This window comes from Xiphophorus hellerii, chromosome 1 (assembly GCF_003331165.1).
Source record: "Xiphophorus hellerii strain 12219 chromosome 1, Xiphophorus_hellerii-4.1, whole genome shotgun sequence".
Lineage (NCBI taxonomy): Eukaryota > Metazoa > Chordata > Actinopteri > Cyprinodontiformes > Poeciliidae > Xiphophorus > Xiphophorus hellerii.
Window position 1 is genome coordinate 16726712 of NC_045672.1, and position 15652 is coordinate 16742363.

Consider the following 15652-nt stretch of genomic DNA (forward strand, 5'->3'; position numbering starts at 1 on the left):
ATGAATAAAAGATTTATTTTAAACTTTTCCAGGTTATTTAATGAATGATTCTGGTCACATATTGTTTTTTTGGACACATGCAGGGGGCTGCAAGGCCAAGCAAATGTATGCAGTCACACCAGAGTTCAACTCTCACCTCCTGACCCTTGTCTTGCCTCGGGACAACACTGACCCGGTCAGTAGCTCCAGAAACGAAAGATGCTCCATTACTTTGGATGACCTCAGAGTCTGAGATTTTTTTCATTCATTCGACTTCTTTCAGCAAGTGACTCCCAGCTCTTTTGTTCTGATATATTGGTCTCTATGTGCACACAACAATATTTCATGGAGCTGAATAGCAGAAGGACCAGCCCTTATGATAATTGTTCATATTATAATTCCGAACTAACCTAGATGATGCATTTTCTCCACCTACTACTAACCTAATTTTTTTGCCCTATATTGCTTATTTTAATAGGCCAAAAAAAATTTACACCTGGCTCACTTTATAAACTGGATAAAATACTATCTTAACGTGTTTGGTTTTCTAAATATAACTCACTGAACTAGTTTCAAAGAAATTTAAGAAATTTCAGGTTGGAACTCTAAATAGGATTCGGCACTAATAAAATGTATTAGTATTGATTTAATATACACTTACTACTTGCCATTACCACCTAAATGATTTTTAACAGTAAAAGAGGAAGTGTTTATTTAAATGGCACATTTTACATATAAGATTACCTCAAAATGTTTTTTTATGATTACAAAATTCACAAAAACATCTGTCATTTGTAAAAAAAAAAAAAAAAAAGCATTGTTATTATAATAGATTATTACAACATCTAGTTTAGAAAAGACACTAACATAAAATATATATATATTGTCTGATTTAACAACTTAAAATTAAAATAAAACTACATGAATTTTTAAAGTTAGGACATAACTATTTTTCAACTTTCAAAATAATTTTATTTCAGAAATATGAAATTAAGAAAAATTAAGCTTAAAGGAGATTTAGTCACAAGACCGAGATTTAAAAATGTACGTTGTTTTCAAAATGTTCTAACTTTGCATTCACACAGGACTCGAGCAGCGTTGCACCTAATTTATTGCAGGTTTGCATTTAGGCAAAACATAAACCATTATGACTCCCTTTCTCTAAACAAAATAGGCTAAATTGGATTGTTTAACAAAACCTTCAATGATGTCCACTTTCCTTAAAGTCACCTGGAACATGTTGAAGATGAAGATAATGATGACAACGTTAATGATACTATGATAATAATAATTTTATGGTAATGTTTGTAATTCTAAAGATAAAAACATGGCCTCTCATGTCCACTCTTGCTGCTGAGAAATGTGGTTGGTCAACCTTTTTACTGAATCTTTCATCCTCTTCTGCAGACATGTTTTCTTTGCCCCAGAGCCTCGGCTTTCCAAAGTGCACAGAAAGCTGTTTGCGGCAGGTGTGCGGTGAGACTTCTTCTCAAATTCAGCCTTACTTCATCACCGTTTTAACAGATTCACTTAGAAATAGGAACCAAATATATGTGCATCATAAGGCAGGGGTGAAGGCGGCTGGAGAAAAAGAGTTGATTCCTTCTGGGTGAACCATCGCTCTAATTTCATTCTGCGCCAGCTTCAGCATTTGCGTCTTAACTGATGAAAGAAGAGCTGCGTTGTTTGCTCAGACCTGACATTTCGCTCGAACGCTCTTGAGTGCAACCCTGATGAATTTCTGCTCCCTCCGTAATTCCTCCCTAAAGATGTACGATTGGTTCAAGAGACTGACAACTGTGCTGTGCTGTAAGACACACACACACACACGCCTGCACACGCGCACACACACACGCACTTAGCACAAAAAGATGAGAGTAGAAGAAAAAAGGAATAACTCAGATTTAAAAGTGTTGCTGCTACAGGTAGAAACATTGCTGGCATTAAATAACTTAGAATTTTTCCCAACTTTATTTTCATCTTTCCCTCCTATTGATGAAATCCACTTCAGAGATCTATTCATCCAAATGATTTTTACTAATCAACAACAAGCCCATAAATAATTACATGATTATCATTACTTATATATAAAAAAAAAACCTTCTGCATGCATCTTGTTGTGATAGACTACACTGTAAAAAAAGTCAGTAAATTTACGGTAAAAAACTGTAAAAAACCAACAGTTTTTGACCGTCGTATCCAAAAACATTGCATTACCGTAGAAATTACATGGAACTACCGTAAGTCGAAACTGCAAAGAAAGTCAGTAAATTTACGGTAAAAAATTGTAAAATGCCAGCAGTTACTGACCAGAATATTCACAGCATTATACTGCCGTAGAAAATACATGGCATTATCATAACTGAATAAACATATATCCTAAATAATTGTGACAGTCACGAATGTAGAAAATACAGAAATATAGTGTAAAAATATAAGTAATTGTAAAGTTCTTAAAAAATTGTAATATTGCCAGCAGTTAATTACCCTAAACTTAACAGTAGCAATCAGCCAAAATTACAAATTTTGCTGATGTTTAGATCTACAATGTAAAAGCGTAAACAAGACTGCAAAATAATTTTTTACAAAGAACAGAATGCTGGTGTGATATTTTGGTTTCTTTTTTAATAATGCCTTTAATACACCAAACTGAAATCTCAGCAGTAGACCAGGCATCGATCTGGCGATCCACCGATTGCAAAGCAAACTCCTACAGCCAACGCCACCATCATTTATGAGAGCATTTGATCATTAACATTAAGAGAACTGTATGTTAGCCCCTCTTGCTTGAATGAAGCTGAAGTTGGTTTCCAATTGCTGCTTCCAATTTGGGAAATGGCTAAAGGGCAATTCCACCTAATTTTTCACTGCAATCAGCATCTTTAATTTACTCTAGCTAAAAAACTACAACACCTAGACTCTTCAAATCTGGACTAGATTATTCTCAACTCATATCAGAATATTTAGAACCAAGTGTGGGATTTGTAAAACCTTTATCTGATTTGTGAAACTTCAATAAAGAACAATTCTAGTGTTATCCAAAATCATACAAGTTGTAAAGTCACCCATCATTGAAGTTTCACAAATCCCACACTTGGTTTTAAATATTGTGCTATTAGTAGAGAATAGTCTAGAGCAGGGGTCCCCAAACTTTTTCCTGCGAGGGCCACATAGCTGTTCCTTTCTCTGCTCGGGGGCCGGTCTTAGTTTTTGGAGAAAGATACCTTAGAAACTTATTGTCGGCGGGGGGGGGGGGGGGGGCTGTTCTGTCTTTGAAACTGTCGACGGGGGGGGGGGGGGGGGGGGGGGGGGGTTGCTGACTACGACACATTCGCGGTCGCTTTTAGATAGATTTTTACCCAGAATGGAAATGGAAAAAACCGTGAGTGAAACGGTGACTGGGACTGACTAGTATATATTTGAGGGAAAGTTAGTTTAACATCTGCTCAAGAGCCCCCTGGTGGTTGAAGAGAAATCCACAAACCAGAAAATACAATATATGAAAAAATACACTGAATGCTCTCTGGTATGAGGAGGCGGGCCAGATCCGGCATTGCCAGACCAAATGACGCAGGCCGTAGTTTGGGGACCCCTGGTCTAGAGAGTTTTTCATTTTGTTATTGTGATAAATAGTAGGGTTTACAGTAAATGGAGACTGTTATTTGTCATGTAAACAAATAATTATCTAGTTTGCATTGCTGCTTGATCCTTCAGCATCAGCAGCAAGATTCTTTTAACTCTGTTCCTGTAGTGGTGTCCTGAACTCAACACAGTAAAGTCACTGTGCTAACTAAGGTTGCTAACTAGGGTGCTGAGAGCCCAGTAGGCCTGGTCCTTGTCAAGATGCTGCTACTGTCTTTGAAATCAAATTTCTGCTATTTTTGCACGTTCAGGAGGAGAAGGGCAACACATCACAGGTGAGTCCCTTTCACGGTTTCAACTGAAGTTAGCTAACTTTAACCAACTGACAAAGAAATGTGTAGTTTCTGAGCCATGCTGTTTATGTACATGCACTGCAGCTAGATATTTTTACTATATGGAACATTTAATCTTCACAGATGCAACACTTCCATTAATGTTTCTGTAGGAACGGCTGCATAGATTATATTTCTGGTCTACTTCAGACTACATGTGCTTAAAGTTATTGTTAATGGCAGAAGCAACTTTTTCCAAGTTTGGTTCAATAATTAATTTGAATTACTTTGAGTGTGAAATGTTCATGCATGCAAGTTAAATCTCTGAAGAACATGTTAGCTTTTGTTTCAATATTTTGGTAATACTTAGAAGTATAAAGCTTGGCATCAGAGATATTATTTAATATTTTCCTTTGACCTCTTGACTCTCACACCCAAAATACTTGCACTAAAGTCACTGGGTCCATGACAGTTGAAGGATTTGAAGATAAGAGAATTTAAATATTAATATTTTACAGCTTTTCTCAGTTTGGGTGCATCTCTCAGAACAGAATTGAAATTCTTAAAACTACCTGTTCAATCTTCAAATTACTGTGTCACTTCTGCACATCAAAACAATTAGTTTTGCAAGTTTTGCTTTTGTACATCATGTAGCTGGTTATGTACACTTCTATGCTTTTATAATTGTAATTTGCTTTTATCGTCTTGATCAAAATATGTTAACCCTCCTGTTGTCCTCGGGTCAAAATGACCCGCCACTGTGTTAAACCCCCCCCCCCCCCAAAAAATCCCCTAAATGTAATTTTTTTAACTTGAGATTTTAAGACTTTTCCTAGATTGGCCCAGACAATAGAAAAAGTTCAGTGTTGCTTTTATTCTCATTTCCATGTAAGCTGTACAAAAAAAGGTACAAAGATGGTCTTCAGGTCAAAATGACCCGTGAGGCAAATGGAGTTGAAATCAAGGTCACAGAGTTATTTACAAACCATAAAATGTTACAAAGTTTTAGTTGTGTCTCAGATCAATCAGTAGCAGAAGTGAGCAGAGAGTGGAAGGCCAATTTTCCGAGCCACAATGCCAGTCAAACTCTTTCACACCTACTCAAGACTGATGCGATTTGATGACCGTGAATCAAGACCAGCAAGACGTATGACAGACAAACTTGCAGCCATAAGAGAGGTATGGGACAAGTGGGTGGAGCGGTTGCCCTACCTCTACAATCCAGAGCCTGATGTAACAGTGGATGAGCAACTGGTTCCATTTAGAGGTAATCTGTTTTCATATTTGTAATAAAAGTGATTTTCACTATTGATTTCTTTGACTGTTTTCTGTGACACTGATACTAATCACTGATGCTAATGTCTTTTGTCCAAAGGTTGTTGTCCTTTCCGGCAGTATATGCCCAGCAAGCCAGCAAAATATGGGATCAAGTCATGGGTGGCTTCTGAATCAAGCTATGCTTGGAAAATGCAAGTCTATACTGGGAAGTCAACCAGTGGATGCCCAGAGAAGAACCAGGGGTTGCGAGTTGTGCTTGATGTGACAGAGGGACTGAGGGGTCACAATGTGACATGTGACAATTTCTTCAACTCTTATGAACTCGGACAGCAGCTCCTGAAGAGGAAGATCACCATGGTTGGTACAGTTCAAAAGAACAAGCCTGAGCTCCCACCTGCACTGCTTGGGTCAAAGGAGAGAGAGGTCTTCTCCTCAAAGTTTGCCTTCACACCCACCACCACTCTAGTTTCCTACCTCCCAAAGAAAAACAAGAATGTAGTTCTTCTGAGCACACTGCACAAAGACGGCGACATTAGTGACCGTGAGGACAGGAAGCCAATCATCATCCTGGAATAAAACCGAAACAAAGGAGGTGTGGACAACCTAGATAAGGTGATTGGAGCATATAGCTGCAGAAGAATGACTGCCCGCTGGCCCCTGGTCATCTTCCACAACATCATTGATGTGTCCTCCTACAATGCCTTTGTGATTTGGATAGAGATCAACCCAACCTGGATGTCTCATAAGCACAACAAGAAGAGGGTGTTCCTGGAGCAGCTAGGAAAGGCACTTGTAACTCCACTCATTGAAAGAAGGAAGCATGTCCCCCACACAGAAGCCTCAGCAGCAGTTGTGAAAGCTATTCAGAGTGCAGCAGCTCCTGATCAACCTGAGGATCCATCTACCACAGCCACTTCCTCAGCTAAGCCAAGTAAGAGGAAGAGATGTCAGTTCTGCCCTCAGACTGTAAAACACATACTGTGTGCTGCAGGTGTAAGAAATATATCTGCAAAGGCTGTGCACTTGCATACTGCCCTACATGTGCCAATTAGTTGAATGGGTTATGTTATTTTTCATATTTTTGTATTGTACATCCTCTTGTTCACTGGAGAAAAGTAAAAGAAAATTAGTCACTGTGATGAATAAAAATGCATTCGAAACTCATTTTGCACATTTTTTTTCTTAAGCTATAGAAATTCAAGTGGAGAGGGAAAAGTCAAGTATTCACACATTTTGTGGTGAGTGACAATATACAAGATAGAATTTGGTGTTTAAAATTCAATTAAGCTGCTTATATTGGGGGTTTATTGAAGACGGGTCATTTTGACCCGGAGGATAAAGGGTGTATACAGAAAATGAGGACAACAGGACAACAACGTGTCTGTGTTGAATTCTCAACTTCCAAAATAGCATCAGTTCATTGTGTAAGTCTTAACATGCATAAGTCTTAAAGTTGTCATAATGTGAATCATATATTAATTAATTTATATTCTATTATTTTCTAAATCTGTCCTGAATTGGTAAATTGCTCCCAAGTGAGTCCTGAGTTTCTCTAACAGGTCAGTGTATGAACCATTAGCTCAACCAACGATCAACCAGTTTTCTGAAACAGATTGGAGGTGCATCTTGTGAACCATCAGTTGGCAACATTATGCTCTATATAGTCAGAACACAACACAATGTTACATGTCTGAGAACTGATGAACAAGTATCTGGGCAGAGTGAACAGCCAGAGAGAAGAAGAGGAGTGAGGCTGAGGAGGAAATAGTTGGGAGGAAAGCAGAAGAAGAGTCAGAAGAGGCTGAGGACATCTGCCAGTTTCCATCAGTCCAACATCAGGACATGGCTGAGACCCACAACATGATGCTGATGGAGGTCCTCCCACCCTACTGTTCATTCCTTAACCCCACTGAGGAAAAAAGATTCCTCAGTGGAGTTAAGGAACAAAGTGACTATGGAAATTAAAATGTAATGTAATTTCTACAGCACTGTACAGTTTTCCTTGAGGAGATTGTCCTGTGGCTCCTTTTCTACTTTTTTTGTTCTCTGCATTTCTGTCTTTTTCTTTCTGAATCACCATGGCATGGTCCATGAATAAATTATAGCAAAAGCGTAAATCAGTGTTTCTCAATCCTGGTCTTCAGCGTCACCCTGTCCTGCAGGTTTAGGTATTTCCCTTCTGCCACACACCTGAATTGTATCTCTGGATGATTAACAAGCTTCTGCAGTACTTGATTGTCATCCAATCATTTGAATCAGCTGTTCTGGAGTAGAGGCACATCTAAAACATGCAGAGCAGGGGGGCGTTGAGGACCAGGGTTGAGAAACACTGGCGTAAATGATCCTTTTGTAGTCTCTTCTCATGACTAATCGATTTGACTGTCTTATCTGTACATAGAGAGACTATAACTTATTATTTTGAGTCACTGATATGTTAACAGACAGGATTTTAAGAGCTGAACTAAGGATTTTGAAAGCAAACAAATGCTATTTTTCCTGTTTCTACAAATTGTTTTGAGAAATGCGCTTACTGTTTTGTAAATGCCAACAATGACTCGAGAAATGCACCAAAAGTGACTGAGAAAAACTAACCTAGCATAAATTGTCTCAGCTGTATCAATTTGTTTGCCTGTATGAAAAGTGTTCACATTTACAGCTTTGTTTCTGCTAGCTTGCAGGAAATGTAACTTACATAAATGGTTGAAGACAACCTATTGGCCTTCATGAGACTCAGATAAATGGTGAGTATCTATTTCATAAATTGCCTAAAACAGTTATATTTGTTTTTAGTTTGTGTATTTTGTCTGGTTGCAGACCAGAGGATCACACCTGTTGACAACAAACAAAGGTTTAACTACTGAATTTTCAGTCAGAAATGATCACACCACCTGGTTGAAGTACCTGTGTCCATATGCAAGTCAACAAAGGTGAAACAAACATTTAAGCGAATAAGATGTTCATGTAGTGCATCTTTCTAACTTTTTCTTTTTGTTTTCCAGCAGAGAGGAAACACCCGATTGACAACATGCGAGTCTCAATTTCAACCTGTGACTGGGAAGACTACAACCATCCTGAGCAACGTCTGATCTCAGCGACTTGTGACTCTCAACCCAGAACAAGAATCCTTTTATCACCATTTTGTCTTCTACAATATGTTATCTCTTATGTGGACACATACTGTTTGTTTTGTTTTTGTTTTCCAGATCTCAGTAATACCGTGAGGAAACTGGACATAAAATAGAATCAGTTCTTTTTTTAACTTGACTTTTTAAATAGAAATTGTTTCTTTAAGTGGATTACTCGTAATCTGTATTTTTGTTTAATTAGAAATTATTTTCTTTATAACTTTCTGTATAGAAATGCTTGACAAGTTACACTTCCTTGGTTGTTGTACTATAATTTGTATGGTAAAATTCTGGTAGGAACAGAGACCAGTAATTTACCATAAGTTTTTTTTGGGGGGGAGGGTTTACAATAAAATGTCAATATATCATACAGTCTGGATGTGTTTTTCACTCATGTAGATATTATGCCTCAGTCAGCATGACCGTATTTACTACGGCAAAACCACATTTTATTTTTTTTAAAATATTTTAGGAAGTACGGTATTTTACCGTATTTTAAAAATACGGTAGAATCCTGCATTTACAACATACGGTAAAAAACTGGCAGCTGTGGTTGCCAGAATTTTACCGTATATTACAAATACGGTAAAATCCTGCATTTACAACATACGGTGAAAAACTGGCAGCTGTGGTTGCCAGAATTTTACCGTATTTCAAAAATACGGTGAAATCCTGCATTTAGCAAATACGGTAAAAAACTGGCAGCTGTGGTTGCCAGAATTTTACCGTATTTTAGAAATACGGTAAAAAACTGGCAGCTTTGGTTGCCAGAATTTTACCGTATTTTAGACATACGGTAAAAAAATGGCAGTTTTGGTTGCCAGACTTTTACCGTATAAAGACGGTAAACTTCTGGCAACTCAGCTGCCAGTTTTTTACCGTAAAATGAGGCCGTTTTTTTTTACAGTGTATGAAGCACACAAGTGAGGTATCAAAGTAAATCCAGTAATGCATTGGTGCATGATGAATGGGGCTATTGACAATCCTCTATCCCTTTCTGTATCCTGTTGCAAGTTAGCTGATGTGGGCAGCTGGTATAATTCTCCAGAGGAGCGCAGACTAGCATGAGCAATGAGCAAACATATCTGCCTTTACAGAATATCTCCCATTACGTTTTAAATGAACACATAGAAGTTTCCGAGCTCATTGTAATTAATGCGAAGTTGACCCAAAATTAACTTAATGCATAATATGCATGTAATATCCTCGGCAGAGCTCAGGGGAGTGAAATCAATTGATCATTCGAAGCCATTTCTAACTTAATGTGAAACACTTACAGATAGATCTGTTGTTGTTACAGACATAGATCATTTGAATGCTCTCCATGTGTTTTTTTTTTTGTTTTTGTTTTTGTTTTTTGGTTCAGTTTTTTTCTGCTCGTCTGATTTTACTGTTTTTTTCTTCATTTGCAAGAACTTTCACGCACTATTAGTCTTTCTGATCGCTCTCGTTCACATATTTGACTACCAAACAATTTGTGCATCAAGAAAGTTGAAATGCGGTGCACCTGTCTGCGTGAGTGTGTGCAAATACCCAGTTGGGTGCCCTGTGTGTACAATTACACAAATATGTGTTTTGTTTCCGAGGTGCTACTAATAAAGCGCTCAAAAGGAGACAAAGCACCTATTTGAATGATTGTTTACTCACACACAAATATGTGCGTGCACATGCGCTCGTGCACACATGAAGCCATACATAACATAGTGTAACAGACCCCCCTCTCCTCTCTCTTCCTCTCCTCTCCTCTCAGCGGCATGCGCACCAGTCCGGTCCTTGCCTCCTCTCTTGCCTCCACTCCAGGGAGCAGATGTTTGGGGACAGCTTACAGCCTCAGCGAATTTCTGTGTACTCAGCAAACAGCAGCACTCAGCACTTCTGGCTGCAGAGGGAAATTTGCTCTTGGGGGTGTGGAGGTGGGATTGTGAGGCAGGGTGGGGCTTTGGAGTCAGTGAAAGGTGCCACGAGGATGGGAGGAGGGAAGAGAGAAGAGGAGAGGGCACACAGAGGTGAAACCGTGTCAAGGTTGTGATGGAGAAGATCTCCATTTTAACAGACATCAGTTTCTGTGGGCTTGAGTGGCATGGCAGAGCGTCATACGCAGAAGCACGACTTTAAGAAGCGCAACCTCTCTTAGGTATCCTTGTCTTTGTGACCTCTGTTTACTGACTTGTTTAGACTGACCTTTGAAATGTTGCAGACAAGCATAATTTAGAGAGAAAAGGGAGAGGAAAAAAAACACAATAAGCCCTTTTCAAGATTGCTGATTCTGCACTTGAAAGATAAGCCACAAGACAAAGCCATGCGATGCTAATGATGGCAATGGATTTTATGCAGTGAGAATCTTTAAAATAACACCAAATACCAAGCATTCACACTTTGACAAGAGACATTTTCTGAGCTTAATATCAAATACGTTACTTCACAAAATCACATTAAAGGAAGATGTCGTCTGTATGCGCATACCAAATCGACTGTTTGTGAGTCTGCCAGGATAATTTCTAAACAGCTACTAAACTTAGAAAAGCATAGGAACATACTATTTTTGATGCCACTGGATGAACCCTGACAATGAACTCTAAGGTTTACTCCACCATTGAAGGATTGTTGAGCCACACTTGATGACTGAGAAGTATGTCAAGTGCAAACTTGTTGTCGGCAGATATCAACTGTTTGCATTTTTACAAGATACCATTACTACATTTTTAGTTGTTTTTTTTTGCACGTGAAACATTTAGCTTTCCCTGTGATAATGTTGGTCCACCAAGTGAAAGTAAGGCAGTTTGTTGCAGCCAACAGCCTAGGGTCAATGCAACTTTAGAGTGGTTACTTATCTAACAAAACAGAGTAAAACGCAAAGGTATTTTGTCTAGGTGTTCATGTTTAATATCCACTTGTACTTCACAGATATAAACATTTCCAGTTAGCGTTGTTAAAATCTGCTTAAACAAGAGAACTGTCCATCAAGCTGTTGGACTTCCACTGCTCAGAGGACTTACTTACTTTTCTACAAACTCGCTATGGTGTGAAATCTTTCTCCCAAAGAACTATTGCTGATTACTTCACAAAAATCCATTTGAAAAAAAAACTGAACCATTCCTTTAGATGGTAGTCTTGTGGGACCTTGTTAGTTGGTGCCCTTTTTAATTTGCATTGTGCATAAGAGAAAAAAAAACATATCAATCACCCATACAAAAAGATCATTTTCCCCTTCTTTCCACGATGTTTCTGGCACATTATCCCAGCAAGAAGCCACTTACAGTCCAACATACTGTCTTATTTCCAACATGTGTCCAAGAAGCCATGTTTTGACCTCTCGTCAGTGTGTTATGATCCCTAAACAAACCACTATAGATGAACCCTGCAATGCTTATTTGTCTGAAAGAAGGCAACCCCCTTCTCCTCTGCCCCTAGGGTGAGGTTGCCATAGTGACAGATTCACGAACATATGGAGAGAGAGGAGAAGGGGGGGGGGGGGGGCCGTGTTCAAAGGGGCGGGGCAGCAGGGTTGAGATGGTGAAACTGTAGATGAGAAGGGTACCCGGATGAGACGTTGGCGCTGCGGTCGTTAAGATGTGTCTTTTTGTTTCATCTTTCACTCAGCCATCCGTGCCTGTATATGCTCAGAGAGGTGACAGTTCATGAACTTTTGTCAATCACGCCTCCATCTTGGCTCCATTTCAAAGGAAAGAAAATTGATGTATTTTTCTTTATGCAAATCCAGAAAGATGTATCCACATTTTGCACCCTGTTTCTGTTTTGTCATTTACACCAATGAATGATCAGCACAAAGAGGACAAACATACAGATGCTTCTGCTCTGCGCTAAGCAGGTTCACTTGATATTGTAAGCTTCTCAGATACACTGACATTGGACTGAAAATGAGACAGGAGGAACTTGTAAAGCGAAAAACAAAAAAAAGACTGGCACCTATGTTGTAAAAATACGCTTTGTAATCATTTGCTTTTATACAAAAGAAAATGTTCAGGTGCTCCACGACTCCTCATATCTTCTATTTTGCTTTCCATCTCTGCCCCTCCCTGCGTCTCTCTGCTCAAATCCTCTGTGCATCTTCCCTCTACCAATTTTCTCCTCCTCTTCCCTCGCAGTATCATTCGTCTTCTCGGCCTCTTTGCCTGCTCTCCAACTGATATGAGTGGGTGACCCTTGGGCCCTCAGGGGTCAAGTGATACAAGGTCATTGGCGGGTCATCTCTGCTCACTGGCTGACCTCTAAAAGGACTTCTGGAAGTAGCCAATCAGGCTGCTGCTCTGCCCCCCCTAAGGCGGGTCCCTCTCCCCGGCTCATCAGCAGCTTGTGTCACATGACTAGGGTGAGGTGTCAGCGGGAGGATGATTAATGATGCTTTTAGTACCTGTTTAGAATGAAGCTGTCCACACCACGCTGTAATTACCCGCTCCCAGGCGGCAGCTGCCCAACATAATTGCTTTTTGTTTGTTGACCTGGTTTATTGAGGAAGGAGATGGCTTTGGTCGGCTAAGACGGAGCTATGTACAGTACATAGAGGTGAGAATATATGTATGTCAAGAATTTTGGTGACAGAGCACGGCTGAGATTTATGGTGGCTATGCAAGATATGCTGTATGCCTGAGCTATGCATGCACACAGCAGTGATTCAAGTGCCACAAGACAACAAGTTACTTCAGGATAAACAGCGCCTTGCAAAAGTATTCACACCCATTTCATTTTCTTAGACATTGCCCCATGTACTCCAATATCCGTAAATCAAATTAACTGAAACTCCACAAACTTTTATGAATGTGACAAGAAGAAAACCGTTGCTGAAAGAAATCCATGAGAAGTCCCCTTCACAGTCTTCCATACGCCCTGTAGGGGAAGCAGCAAACCTGTAGAAGAGGTTGCGTTTGCAATATGAGACTATAAGGAAACTTTTTCGTCTGCATTTAAACGCCATGTAGGTCTGCTACACAGTCACTCCACTGTGGACCATGTTGGTGGCTGCATTATGCTGTGGCAATACCAATACAAAGCAGGGACAGAGGGACAGGTCAAAGTTTATGGAGACATGGCTTGAGTTAAACACAAAGATTGGAATAAAACCCTTTTGAAGTTGCAGAAGACTTTGGGCCATTTAAATGAAATGAACCCAATAACATTATAAATAGCCAATAGCATAAATATCGGTGTGACAGTATTGACATACCAGAGAAACTGTAGTCGACTCTACAATGATGGCAAATGCTTTTAATAATGACTTTATTAAATAGGTAGATACATTGATAACACATTTTACTCCTACAGACCCAACAGAGATTTCAGTTATTGAGACATCTAATCATTTAGCTCTCAACAAGACTGATCCATATAAAAACCAGAACATAATAATAATGAAAAAAAAAAGCTAAAGGCTTATTTTTGATGGATAAACTCAAAAACCCACTTAATATTATTTGCAAAAGGGAAATTTGCAGACATCTTCAAAAAAGGACTCATAACCCCCAATTCTGAAAAATGGAGACAGCAAAAAAAAAAAAAAAAAAATGTTAATAGTTTTTAGAGGTTTTAATTTTCCAGGTAAAACAATGACTAAAACAAAAACAAATGTTCAAACCTACTCACCAATATTTGGGCAATACATTATTTCTAACTTGCATTCCTTTGTATCTCCTGTCATTGGGAATAGTAACTTTGCGAGAGTGTGTGTGTGGGCGTGTGTGTGTGTGTGTGCATGTAGGGGTGTGTATACATGTGTGGACTGATTAGTCCAATTTTTGTTGGGTCCAACCAAGAAATGGTTTTGCAAAATCTTCACACAGTTGCATTGTTTTAAGATGTGACATTGTCTTATGTGCTGCCTGGATTAAATGAACTTAAAAAGTAAAAGTAATGTTCAAATAAAGCTAAATTTCTTTGAAGTATTTTTCTTCCTGTTTTTGTGCGGTTTGTTAAGCAAAAATATTTGTCATATTAAATTCAAGGACACACTCTTCTTAATAATGGTTGTAAGACTTCATTCCTTGCATTTCACTGGTATGTACTACTTTTGTTCACAGAAATTTGTAAAGTAAGCAAACAACATAGGTCTGTAAATAGCTTCGAGCTTTTCTATACTGCAAGAACAAATTCAAAGTCTAGTTGTGGTGTGCAGTCACAAAAGGCCAAACGCCTGATGTAACTCTTTTGCAGTAGGACAAAGACAGCCACAGACCCCAGCGGCAAGGCTGCTGCATAATACTAAAATACACAAGTGTTCAGCATGCACATTCAAAGCATGATCCGTCATGCATAATTTATTTGTGTCAACATCATGAAAGCACGGGCTCTTAGTCACTATGAAAATTCAAAACAAAGCTCACAAGACCGACGTCGTGCTGCACCTAGCGATCCCCTTGCTCCCTCCCCTCTTTGGCCACACGCCTAAAGCAAATATGAAAATTTCAGTACCTGTGGCACTGCGCCACGAGGGCAGTGACAATGAAACTCAGATAAACAGCCCCCCTCGCTGACCCACGGAGAGCATAAATTTGCCGTCCATAAATTCTTGAGTGCTTCAGGTCTGTTTGACGCATTTGCCATGCCTCGCCACCAAGACTGAGAGGTGCAAGTGTCGGATATCAGTGGTTCTGTATGAGCAGCTTTCATCCTGCTACTGGTTCTCACATAACTCAGTCCTACTGCCTTTATCACCCCCTCATAAATAACTAGGCTATCGCCTGATAATGTCCTCTTAATGCTTAGTCAATAAAGCCCACAGCAAGAGGGGCCCTTTTTTTAGCCTCTCACTTGTACATAAATATAAACATAACGGTAGATTGATGTGATGGGCAGGCTCTTTACACACTGGGACAAAAAGAGGCAGCATGTGGGCCCAGGAGCTGAAGGTGGGCTGTGGGGCTGCAGGTGTTTAGGCAAGATAGTGGGCTATAATGATGGGGCTGTGGGAGAAAGTCTGAGTGGCTAGCCTTGACTGATCACCTGTGAAAGACACATGCACACCCCTACACACAAGTCATAATCACATGCACGTATGGGCACAATCATTCACACACCAACACACACACTAATGTCATCATTAGTTAACCCATTGGTCTCAATGCCTGGTGCACAAAAGCTCATCCTCCCTATTTGAAGGGCACGAGAGCCACGTGATAAAGAGAGAGCGATCTGCTTTTCTATCTCGTTAGAATCTGGTCTTTCTCTTTGGACACATACCCAAAGCCAGCCAAGCCCAGCTTGCACACAATCTCATCCAGCTTTGTGAGTTTCATTGTCTGTTGCACATTGCAGGGGAACTTATCGACCATCCTTTCTAGTCATCAGCCCAACCAATTTCCTGTGCAGCAGCCAGGGCAGCTGGAGTCAGTGTGACGGTTAGAG